The following is a 12,813-nucleotide window of genomic DNA, read 5'->3' as shown; positions in this document are numbered from 1 at the left end:
ACAGTACAGTACCATGATTTCACTGATGCACAGTACTGTACTGTATAGGGATCAATCTTTACTTGATAATGTGACTGATCTTTGATTATATGAGGGTTAGTTTTCAGTTTAGACCTGTCAAAGTAATTTTTTATTCTTAATTCATAATATCTCTTGATGGGATAATCTATGCTTGTTAAAATGTGTAAAATCCAAATGTTAGGGAGTAAAGAAAATAGAGTAAAATCCATTAAAAAAGTATATACCTGAATTAAAATACTGTAATCACAAAGTCTGGAGAACAATTGAAATGAAGTGGGAGGTGGGGGGGATGTGCACTTTAACTACAAGGTGGTGAGGGACCTATTATAAGGCCTGTGAAAGAGGGGACACTCACTAAGTACACCATCAGATACATATAATTAAAATTAAATTTCAATCAATTTTTATTAAATTTTTAGTTACCAGCACTCCCTAATTCTTGCAACATATCAATTACATACACGTAAGAGATTTAAGTAAACCATCATGGGTTACATTTATACATTACTACAAAGGGACGCAACATCAGATTTGGAAACAGACAAACACCAACTCGCCAGAATATGTGGTGTCAGCAACAGACCATGAGTTAGCACGGCCCCTGGCTGCAAATCTGGCAAATCACTTAAATTTGTCTCCCTAGTTGGCCTTGGCTTTTAAAGGAAACCCACACTAAGCTCCACCTACTGTACTTTTCCTAAACTACACTTACACTGTGCTTCTCATACCTCAGTCAATGACCTACAGCATCTTTGACCTATGATGTCATACTGTTCAGGTTTACCCATTGTTAATGTGGTTAAACTGACGAAGTGTAGGTACTGTACAGTGTTCTTGCACTCAAATGTTGCCACAAAATCCTGACATCTGGTTTGTTGCTCTGCAACAAAACCCATTTGATCCCACCACAATATTCTGTGTGTGTTTGGCAGGCTCCAGATTTAGAACTGGCTGGTAACTTCAGTGCTGTACTGTATTTCTCATAGCACAAATATATATTTCTTATATTTTTTCCTGGCTCTGCCACTTTATTGTAAGTAGATTACACAAACCAAACATGAGGATAGGTCAGATTTGCTTTCATAAAGTCTTCATTCATTTTTCTTTTACACCACAAGAAGAAAACTCTATCAAAAGGGATCAAGAAATAGTGGCACACCCAAAATGTATACCTATATGGAGAGTTCACTGAGAATTTACAGCATGGTTGAGAGGTCTTTGTGTATACAAGTAAACATTGTTAAAATCTCTTTAGTTATGAATGAGACTGGGGCCTCGACAAAAGGGTTCTAAATCGCTGCAAAGTGGGAAAATTTGAGATAATATTCAAAAGAAAATGAGTTAGTTTATCAGCAGTGTTAGGATTGCTGAAAATTAGTTCCTTATCCATAAAGTGTTAACAATTACACATTGAATCTTAGGTAATTAGTTGTTATTTTCTGTTTGGTAATGAGCCACCTGTCAAAATCTGACGGTTTTATATAAAATTCCCTCAATCACTCACTTTCCTTACAATCTGTACCTTGCACACAATTGTTTCCATCTTTCAACAATAATTTTAGTTTACCACTTTCATAAATGTCAGATTTATTTTTACACGATTAATTAATACATTGCAATGCATAAAAAAAGGAGAAAAGGATGGTAAAACTTGTACCTAATCTTTGTTTATCCTGTGGGGAGAGCACCCTTTGCCAAAGCAGCCAATAATGTGTTTGTGTCTTAATTGAGATGATGAATTTGTCTATTCTAATGCTTTTAATTTTTAGATCTAATTTACGTCAATTCATAATACTGTACTGTACAGTATATACAGTAGTTAAATTCCTTTTTTTAAACTAAGATTTACACAAGTGGAATTACATGACTCTTAATACAAAGTTTGAAATAAACCTTTTGGTGAAATCATTATACGTGCTGTATTGACCTTTATGGTTACATATATACAGTATCCTCAGCGTGGAGAGTGTTAAAAACCCGACCAGTTTATGGAGATCAAAAGATAAATTCGTCAACGATTTATTTTTTGAGAAGTAAAAATTATTTTAGTTAATATGGAAGGACTACACCTCAGCGTATATTTTTCAACCCAATGGAAAGCATGTACACTCGGTAAAAACTACCGCTACAATTTCCTGCCTAGACTTTCCAGAATTATCGACCGTATGGTAAAACGTCATTGGGCCGGGTTCCATTATGACGGCATGCTTAAACTGTGGAGCTAAAAGAATGACATAATGTGGCATTAGCCCAAAGTGAAGTAGCAATACAATTACAGACTCAAAATTCGGTTGCAAAATAATCTTTTACCTTTATTATATCCACTAATTCTGCCAAACATATAATGCATTCCTATATGGCAACTCATCCACTTCCATGGTTGCTGTAGTCCACAGTGTGTGGAACATTTAATGTAACATACAGTTTAACTTATCTAGATATACTGACTTTCTCCAGTCATATTGTAACAAAGTAATTCAATATTGTCAATGAAATAGCTAATTTCGGCCTACCAAATTAAGTACAAAATGCCACATTCAGGCTTCCAACCCTCAGGAGACAATGGGAATGTTCAGTTGGAAAATCAAAGGACCCCATCTGTACGGTAGTATTTTGCCGAGTGTACAGTAGATGAAAAATGATGTGGCCAACAGATGATATTTGTGTGTGTTAGATATGGTGTATAATATTCTAATCATTTAATTATAAAAGTACCGGTACAGTACTGTACTTCTTTCTGCTGCAGTTTTAATATATACACTTTGGGAGTTTTTTCCACAGATAAAGAAAGTACACCTATGGACAAAAATATCCCAATTTGTCAAAAAAGGGGATGTATTTTGTTTCTAGGTACTACTTATCTTCATATTTCCACTTTATGATTACTTATAAAGCACATGAACCCATTGACATACACAAAAAAATGCATCACATTTGAAAACAAAATTAACATTGTTACACCTACAATTTTAATCTATTAAATATTGCTTCTGTTATTTTTCTATTATTCAGTCAAATATATAATTGAATGCACCATACCTTCAGGCCTTGTGGCATACCCATGTACACCACTGTAAATGGTTTATTACTTTAATAGATAAAATGATGTGGCTTTTTGCTATTAAAAAATTTCACACTCATGTATGACTATAAATTTATGTATGTTGGCAATATTTGTCTAATGACAAGTTTGCATAATGTGTGTGCACTTGCAAATGTAAAACCTCTCACATTATGTGGTAGAGTACAGTACAGTATAATATATAGATCACCATTAAGGTTGTGTGAGTGCTAATCTTGTATGTTGTATATGAGTGTACAAGTGGTCATATGATGTGTATGTACAAACCTCCATATAGCATGAATGCAAGGTGCTGTTGTACATAATTAATTTCCAAAGTGTCATATACAACCAAGTATTTTTTGATGAATGTTACAACTACAATATACTGGTTAATTAATAGAGATATCATGTTACAGTTATAAAGTTTTAAAAATTAATATGGATATATATAAATATATATATACAGTATGTACAAAATTAATAATAAAGTGTACCCTCATAATGTATTTACTAAGCCTTACAAAAAATTACTAAAATTATAAATACAGGGGTCCCTGACTTACAAACGCCCGCTGATACGAACGGGGTAAAAATTTAAAATTTAAAGTACAGTACTGCATTTTATTTACAGTAGAACGTCGATTTAAAACAATTCAATTTAAGATTACGTACAGTATAGTCTTCATTTACGCGGTCAATTGAACCCGTGGAGGTCCGCATAAAATGAGAAATGCGTAAACGAAATAACAGAACATATGGGATTAATTGAAATAGAGACAGGGCCAACAACCAATCTTCACTTTTTCCGACACAATACGTACGTTGTAGTAAAAATAACATCTTTATTTTATGATGGTATGCACACAATTAAATTTTAAGAGAAATATCAATAATATTAGGTTTTTTAACACTTACGTTAGTAGAAAAGATGGCTGGGCACACGGGGATGGGGGGGTTGGTTCCAAGGCAGAGGGCAGATTATTGGCCCTCACCTGTATCACTTGTATCAATTGTATCACTATCCACCACAGAGGCTTGCAGGGCCGCTTTGTAAAACCCCTCAAAGTCCATATCCTCACTATCACTATCACTGACTTGGGCCGGCTGTGGTGGGTGAAGAACTCGGTAATGTTTTGATGACTTGGCGACCTTGTGCGCACCCTGCCCGCGCCGCTTCCCGCATAAATGACCAAATTTACCGGGTAATTAACGCATTTGCATTCTGGTAAGGCACCGTGTAAATGACCAAACGCGTAAAAAAAATCCGCATAAATGCAGACTATACTGTATTGATTTAAAACAACATCCTTAATTAAGGACAATGTTTTAATTTAAAGCGAACCTTTCCTATTTTGCACGAGTCAATCTGGCGCATCATATTTAAAATTTTGCGCCTAATGTATCTCTGGGCACGCTACACTGTCCTAAGAGCAAAGCTGTACTGTACATATACTCAAAATAATGTACTAAATGATTACTAAAATTTTTGTCTAGTACACACTATAGCATGTTTATATTCAAATTAATCGCTATCTTATAAAGAATTCCAGCAATGTTCAGATGAAGCTCTTGTGCTTCTTCTTGCTCATGAGCATTTTGGTGTGTTCTTTCTCGGTTGTACAAGTCTGTCAGGCAGCTAGGGTGATACTTCAGTTCTTGTGCCACAACATCTCCTGCACTTAGTTTGGCAGGGAATTTTCCATTGCTAAGTGTCTTCGCACAATCATTAAATCTTTTATTAAGTTTCATTTTCATTGCATGTCTTATGTCATCTCCCGAAGCTTCTTCCTCACATAGAAAGCATTCTGTTGCTTTGGGGGGTCTGACCATTCATGGTATCTTGCTACTGCTGCTCTCCTCTGTAGCAACTGCAGAGGTTCGCCTTTTCTGAGCTCTATTTAACTTTGTGTTGTTGAACAGAAGTCTGTAACTCTCATGATACTGTATCTTGTTCTTCCTCAAGATCTCCTCTTTCACATTATCTTCAACAAGTCTTTCAGGGTCAAGCTTGATTGGCAGTGCATTGATTGATGAAATAGAGGAATATTCCTTGCCAAGCTCTTGTAACCGTCATCTCCTTTTTTGACAGGATTTGCATGTGGAGACTTAAGAGCTTCCTTCTTATTCTGTTGACAAAGACAACACTTTGCCCAGTCAGTGAGGAATGATTTGTTGGTAGATTTTGTGTCCATAACTATTTTTGATCTTCAGGGCTGAGGGTTTATCCTTTTACCACCCAGATGAGCACTTTCTTGTGTGGGATACAACTAGGTTCATGCCTATTGCACTACACCTAGTCGTATCGTTCATCCAGTGTCATTAGTCCCGTGTGATCTGTACACCAGCCAGATAACTAAAACCCTATTATCCTTGGCTCGGCTCTCCCAAGCTGGCACATCCTGTCAGTTCAGGTACGGCTGCTTAACTGATTTGGGGTTGTTTAAGCAGCATTTGGAACACTAAGCTGTTGCAGTATGTCATACTTTTTCTTAGCTGACACTGAACCCCATGCTGGGTTGCACAGCAGTGATGTCACCAGTGTGCCCTGGTAGTGCCCGACAATCACTCCCTCACATGCTTTGCTACTCTTGGTGGAAATGCGGGGTATGCAATTGCTTGCTTGAGTAAGTAGGGATTCACCCCTATAGAGCAAAGAACAAGCAGCACCCAGGCAGTAGTTATTATAGCCAAAATCACCAGGGGAGGAGCACGGCACCACTGCCTGTTGAGGATCGACAGCGGAGTGGAGAGCTTGGACCGGTGAAGCAGTTACCTACGCAGAGGAGGACGGATCTAGAAGCAGCCAAGCATGAGTTACCCATCCCCACACCACGTTCTAGAGGAGAATTTGATCGATTTGAGAAGCTCGGAGTTAAGTGAATTGTATCACCAGAGTATCCTACCCTTATGTAATCAAGTACAAAAACTCACAAACCAGATGGAACAGGGGGTGAGCAGTCCCACTAAGAGTGTTAAAATGGAAACTGGGGTCTCAAAGTCTAAACACTGAGGATGTGGCTGATGAAGTCTGCATCACGTGGGCAGCTCACCATGCAGCACAGAAGAGGAGTCAGCCATTTGAAGTGAGCATTACATCTGCTTCCTCTGCTTCGAGATCAGGCACACTCTGTGGCAACCATCAAGCATGTCATGGAAAAGGTTTGTGATACAGTGGCTTTTCTGAACCCAAGTCAGATACCAGTCATAGCTGCTGACCAGCCACTGTATGCCCTGGCAAAAGAAATCCAATTGCATTGGCCTGAGTATGGAGAAGACAGGTATGTTATTATGTTCGGGGGACTTCACATAGAGATGGCTGCACTGAGATCACTAGGAACGCTACTTCAAGACTGTGGTTGGACCGGTTCCCTTGTTGAAGCAGGAGTGGCTTCATCTGGTACAGCAGAGTCTTTTCTGTCTGTATCAAGTGTAGCTAAGACAAGACTAGCACATCAAGTCACAGCATGCAGCTTGTACAAACTGATGAAGGAGGCATACCAGGGCTATTGCTCTGATGAGTCTGAAAGGTCAACTTTGAGCTTTGAAGACTGGTGTAAACAACGTAGGCTTGAGAGTTCACAGTTCCAATTCTGGAACCTTGTGCTGGACATGGAGCTCACTATCTTCATGTTGATATGCTCATTCACGGAAGGCAATTTCAAACTCTACCTTGAAGCACTCTCAAAGCTGATCCCCTACTTCTTTGCAAACAACAATGTTAATTATGCCTGATGGCTTCCAATTCACCTTCGAGACATGATGTGCCTTGAGCAACAATGTCCAGAGGTAGCGAGGGAGTTCTACAAGGGGAACTTTGTTGTCCACAAGTCAGGAAGAGAGTTCTCTGCCATTGCTATTGATCAAGCCCATGAACAAAACAATGCAGTGATTAAAAGCGATGGAGGAGCAATTGGGTTGACTGAGGACCCAGCAGCACTTCGTAGGTGGATGTTGGCTGGATCTGAAGTGAGTTGTCTTGTTGCTGGATATGAAGCTGCGTCAGGTGCAAAAGATGGAACCACCACCAGCAGCTGACATCATGAGCAGACCCTGAGTGCACAGAAATCTTTCTTTGAGAAGGTGGAAGCACATTCCAAGGTGCTGCAGGAGATGGGCAACCCTTTCCAAGAAGAGTCATCTGACCTTCTGGTGTTAGACACAAAGAACATTGAAGATCCAGATATTGCTAAAATGGTTGGTACACACCATGACAGTGTCATAGTCACGTTGACTGCTAGTCTGTACCCTTGTTGAGTCTTATTACACTCCACGACCGCAAAACATGAATGGGTAGCTGGTTAGCTACCCCATAGAAGAGAGGTGTTTTTCCCCATCGACGTTTATGCCCATGACCCCTCCCAGTAAGTCCTGCTTTCGAACACAGTTGTCAATACTTTGTTATTCCACTTTCTCCTGGTAAGCTCAATCTTGAACTAGTCTATGTAAATCAACTCAAGTAATTTGCCAGACCTTTGTCAACCGAGGGTCATCCTTGAATGAGTAACAGTTGGTTTGTTTGTGATTTCTGTCATTGCATGAGTAGCGATTGCTGGCATCTCAGGGGTACATAAACCAGTGAGAGACGGAGTATCAAGCCTTCCGTAACGATCTCCAACTTCGTTGTCCTACAGGTATGTAGATGTGTTCCCTAGCCATTCAGTTTAATTCAGTCATTGTAGTGAATTATCAGTGTTCATGCTTTAACAGTGGAATTGTCATTCGCCCAGTAAGAAGTAATATAAAGTAAATGTCGTCTGACGTTGCGAGACAAAAGATTGTTTGTGATTGTCCATGCTGCCTCCCGTAGCACTCTCCCATTTCCTTGTCCTACAGATCCAGGGTGGGCTTATTTGAACATTTACCGATAGACCCGGAGCCAGTGGATGTCTAGTGGGATCAATATATCGACGATGTCGTTGATTCGACATGATTAACTTAACTGCAGGTCCGCCTCGTGGGCTGGACCCCAGACTGTCAACACGTGTCAGAGTATAACCGACCACAACAGCGATCGTCAGTGTTACTGGCGCCAGTGCTATACCCTGGGACATGCCTTGGAGTTATATGGCCCACCGTGTTGTTGTATATGTTTGGGGATAATTAACTGGAAATAATTATCCCATGTTGGGTAGCGGACCCATGTATTTGCTGGTTTCAGTATTAACGTGTATGTTGTGAGTGCATCTCAGATGCAATACCAACAGTCTGTGAAGTATCATAAGTAAGTTTGTCCTCTAACTGTACTATATGCCACTTACCACCAGTATGTAATGTGAGTAGGGCCAAGGAACTGGTCCTGCTATGTAATGTAATGTAACACCAGTAAGGTTGTGTGCAGTAAGAGTATAATTCTGAGTAATTGCTGTTGAGTAAAAATAAGAAAATACTGAGTCTCCAATAAGCCGAGGAGTTGCCCCTTGAAGTTAAATGTTAATATCTTTTTCCCTTTGATTTCATATTACTAGACATGTTCTTAGAGTATTTGAGGAGTATTCATTTCCCTGCAGTATTTCACCTTTATTTCAGTCCAAGTGACTTGATATCAGAATTACCATACCCATGTGCCTAGGCCCTCGACATGCTACCAAAAAGATCTGAGGTTATGTAGTAACCATTGAACTGAAGTAAGTAGAAAGAACAATTGAAAGAACTAAGACAAGAGAAGTAAGAGTAAGATAAGGGCAGAGAGTAAGAGAGAGAATCCGCCGCTCGTACAAGAGGAAAAGAGCAATTCCAGTCATTCTTAGAGGGACTAAAGAATAAAGGTAAATGTCTGTTCCACCATCCAATCAAGAAAAAAAGATCCTCCTTCTTCGAATATGACCACGTTGTTAGCAGTTCCAAAAAGAAGGTACTGAAAGATGACTGTCAGCTGTTCTCGCGACTCTTCATCTCCAGTCAGAACAGATAGTATGACTTGCAAGAATTTTTCATGCATGAGAACCAGTCAGCTCCTGCCTCCCTCAGTGACAATGGCAAGCTTCATACCTGTCAGAAGTCACAGCTGACTGAAATTCTTCAAGCACAAGTGAATGCGACAGAGAGAGAACCACATGGAGATGCTATCATCATAGATGGCTCAGCACTGATCAATGCCCTGCCTCCACGCACCTCAAAGACTTTTGATGCCTATGCCAGAGAAGACATCCTGCCCAAAGTGGGATTCTATGGTGCCAAATACAATAGGGTGGATGTAGTGTTTGATGTGTACAGAGAGTCAAGTCTGAAGTCTGAAGCCAGGTCGAAACGAGGACAGGGGATCAGGAGAAGAGTTACAGGAACCAGTAAGACTTCCAAAAACTGGAGAAGCCATCTGCGAGATGACAAAAACAAGACAGAACTATTCCATTTTCTCGCGTTGAAAATGTGTGAAGCACAGACGACAAGCACGGTGGTTGTGACAAAGGGAGAAGATGCCATTAGCAACACAGACAAGTCCCTAGAAGCTGTGGCTCCATGCTGTCATGAGGAAGCAGACACACGAATATTTGTGCATGCTAGGGATGCAGCAATGGAAGGTAGCAAGTCCCTCATCATCAAAGCCAATGACACTGACGTGGTCGTCATAGCAGTATCTGTACTGCCATCACTACAGGAGCTTGGTCTTGATAACATGTTGATTGCCTTTGGCCAAGGAGCCAGTCATCGATGGATTCCAGCTCATGATGTAGTTTCTGCGATAGGGCCTAAGAAAGCTCGTGGGATCCTATACTTTCATGCTTTCACTGGCTGTGACGTTGTGTCTGGCTTCCGTGGGAAAGGAAAGAAATCTGCATGGCAGACATGGAATGTCTGTGATGAAGTTTCAGAAACATTCACCAAACTCAGCCATGTCCAACAACAGTTGCTGATGTTGACCTGCAGAAGCTGGAAAGATTTGTTGTCCTCATGTGCGACAGATCTAGTGCAGCCACTGGTGTAAATGAGGCAAGACTAAATCTCTTTTCCCGCAAGCAGAGACCATATGACTCCATTCCACCAACCCGGCAGCCCTCAAGGAACATGTAAAGCGGGCTGCCTACCGGGCTGGTATCATCTGGGGCCAGGCAACAATCTCCAATCCAGAAACCAGCAGTCCTGTCAACCGGGGATGGACACAGAAGGGAGAGGCATGGCAGATACGTTGGACGACTCTTCCCCCGATTGCGACATGCTGCCAGGACCTGACCAAATGTTCCTGTAAGAAAGACTGCAACCAGAGATGCAAATGCTTTCGCTCTGGACTTTCCTGCACAGCACTTTGCAGCTGCATATGTGAACAGCAGTAAATGCACAAACATGAACTGTCAGGAGAAGTCACAGGAACCAGTGTTAATAGTGATTACTTTTTTTTTTAGTAAGTTCTTTTTTGTTATATTTTTTTACTAAAAGTGTTATTTTATGTGGATAAAAATGTTACAATGGACTTAAAACTATAAAAAAAATCATCTGAGCATGCTTGAAAACATACATATCGACACCAAGATCACTCAGATTGACCAACTACATCAATTTCTATAAGAAAAATAAAAACGTTTGAAGGTCAATATGGCGGCCATCTTGGATTTTCAAATGGCCAATTAGGCAGACTTGACTAGTAACCATTAGAGAATTACCATGCCAAATTTGGTGCTTGTATCACCATTTGCATGATTCTCTTGAAAAATTGCATTTAGCTGCCCCACTACATGGAACTCCAGGCTTGTGGGTAGTTGCAGAAGTCTTAGGAATTATTAAATCTGCTGCGTATATTATGGCTTGATTTATGTGTGCAATTTTGGTGTTGATGTCTTCTCCAATGGTGTCTATAAGAACGGCTCTTGAGTAGGCCCCCTAGTCTGCTTTCTTAAGGTTTTATTGCACCTCGGGAGTAGCTGCTCGGGCGTCACTCTCATATGAAATGCAGACCGGAAAATGATCGCTTCCCAGGGAGTCGTCGTATGTAGAAAATTTACAATCTAATAACAAGGAAGCATCAACTATATAGAGATTTATAGCTGATGTTGAGCCAACTCGTTCGTTCACTCAAGTCCCACTATCGTCGTTCAAGAGAGACAAGTTGGGGTTGAATATAGTTGTAGCCACCTGCTCTCCCCTCCCGTCATTCCGGGAGGGGGGCATTGAGGTCTCCAAGGATCATTTTTTTTCCTGGTAGTTGGTTGAATAGCTCCTCAAGCTCACCTCCAGCCATGAGCCCGCCCGGCAGACAGTATAGCGAGCAGACGGTTACATAGTCAGAGCGAAACTTGATTCTGCATGCCACCGCCTGCAGGTTCACGCTCAGGTTAACTCTCTGTTGGGCGAATTCACTCCTAATAAATAGGACTACCCCTCTCAGGTTGTCTCTCCTGTACGGCGTGTAGTTGTCAAATACCGGTGGGTCATCCTGACCTGCAAGTAGCGTCTCTTGTAGGCAATAAACGTCTGGTCGAAATAATTACTTTAATAAATGAAATTGAGCATTTTTATTCCTAGCACCTCTGCAGTTCCACTGAATGATATTGAATTTTAAGTCTGGTAGTTGATATGGTCAGCGTTTTGGGTTTTCTTTTTCTTTTCTTTTTTGTCTCGGGAGGGGGGGGGAATTGCCTGTCTTTGAACGTCCCCTCCTATTTCTTGAGCAGTCCCTTGGCTCTGTAAAGCCAGCTTTCTGCTCGGCAGATGTTCCCAGCCCCCGGAGTGTTTCCACATCAATGCGCAACACTGGATATGTTGTGAAGTCTTTTTTCATGTTGTCGACATATTGTAGGAATTCGTGGTAAAATGTTGTCTAGCACTCAGGATGGATGGAAACTCTAAGGTGGTTTTCTTGTATAATATAAGTTATATGATAGACAGTCTGGTGCTGGAGGTGCCGTGTGGTGAGGAGCTGCTCAGTAGAGACGTTCGGTGAGTAGCGTGTTGAAGGAGGTAGATGTGCAGGAGCTTCGTTAGAGAAGATGTTGCCTGTTGCTGGCCTCCTGGTTGAATGAAAGCTGGACAGCGTGGAGCTTGCTGGAGGAGGTGTTGCGTGTTCAGGAAGATGGGCCAGAATGAGAGCTGGTTGGTGAGGAAGCTCAGAGAAGGACAGCTGGTGGGTCGCCATGCTCGCTGGCGGGAGCGAGGACCGCCAGGCAGGCGAGGAGAAGCGAGGGCCGCCAGGCAGCGGCGGAGGAGGTGTTGCTTGTTCAAGAAGAGAGACCAGAATGAATCTCAATGGAGAGACAGAGCTTATATACCCAGCAGCCGTGAGTCCTCTATGAGTCATGTTGGGAAAACCCGAGAAAGTCGCCGGTCTTTGGTTTGTTGCTAGGTTACGGTAACATCTGCTGTCGCCGCTCGCTTGGTTGCTAGGGAAGGCGTCGCAGTTGGGATGCAGCTACGCAGTTTGTAGGGGAGACGTCCACTACAATATACTGCCAGACTGGGGTCACTAATCCTGAGGGGAAATACTTAACTCTAATATTAATTTCTAAGGGTCGCTGCCACCAGACCCCCTCTGGACAGTAGGTAACTCGTTAGGTAGCGTGCAGAATGGACTAGGCTTTGGGTTCGGTTTTTCATTGACCAGATCGATAAGGGGAAAGAAGGGTGAAACCATAACATGTCTTAACTAATTTATTCTTTACAAACTATATGGTAACAAAAAAATACAATTGAGCTGGCCTTCCTCAGAAGAACAACGATGAGTTTGGTTACCCTGCTTACAGTATCATTTAACACTTCGGACTGCTCCACCTGTATGGAATATAGCACCTTAGCATGGGCGT

This window comes from Homarus americanus, unplaced genomic scaffold, assembly GCF_018991925.1.
Source record: "Homarus americanus isolate GMGI-L3 unplaced genomic scaffold, GMGI_Hamer_2.0 scaffold48406, whole genome shotgun sequence".
NCBI lineage: Eukaryota > Metazoa > Arthropoda > Malacostraca > Decapoda > Nephropidae > Homarus > Homarus americanus.
The sequence above is the reverse complement of the archived record's forward strand: the minus strand, read 5'-3'. Positions refer to the sequence as shown.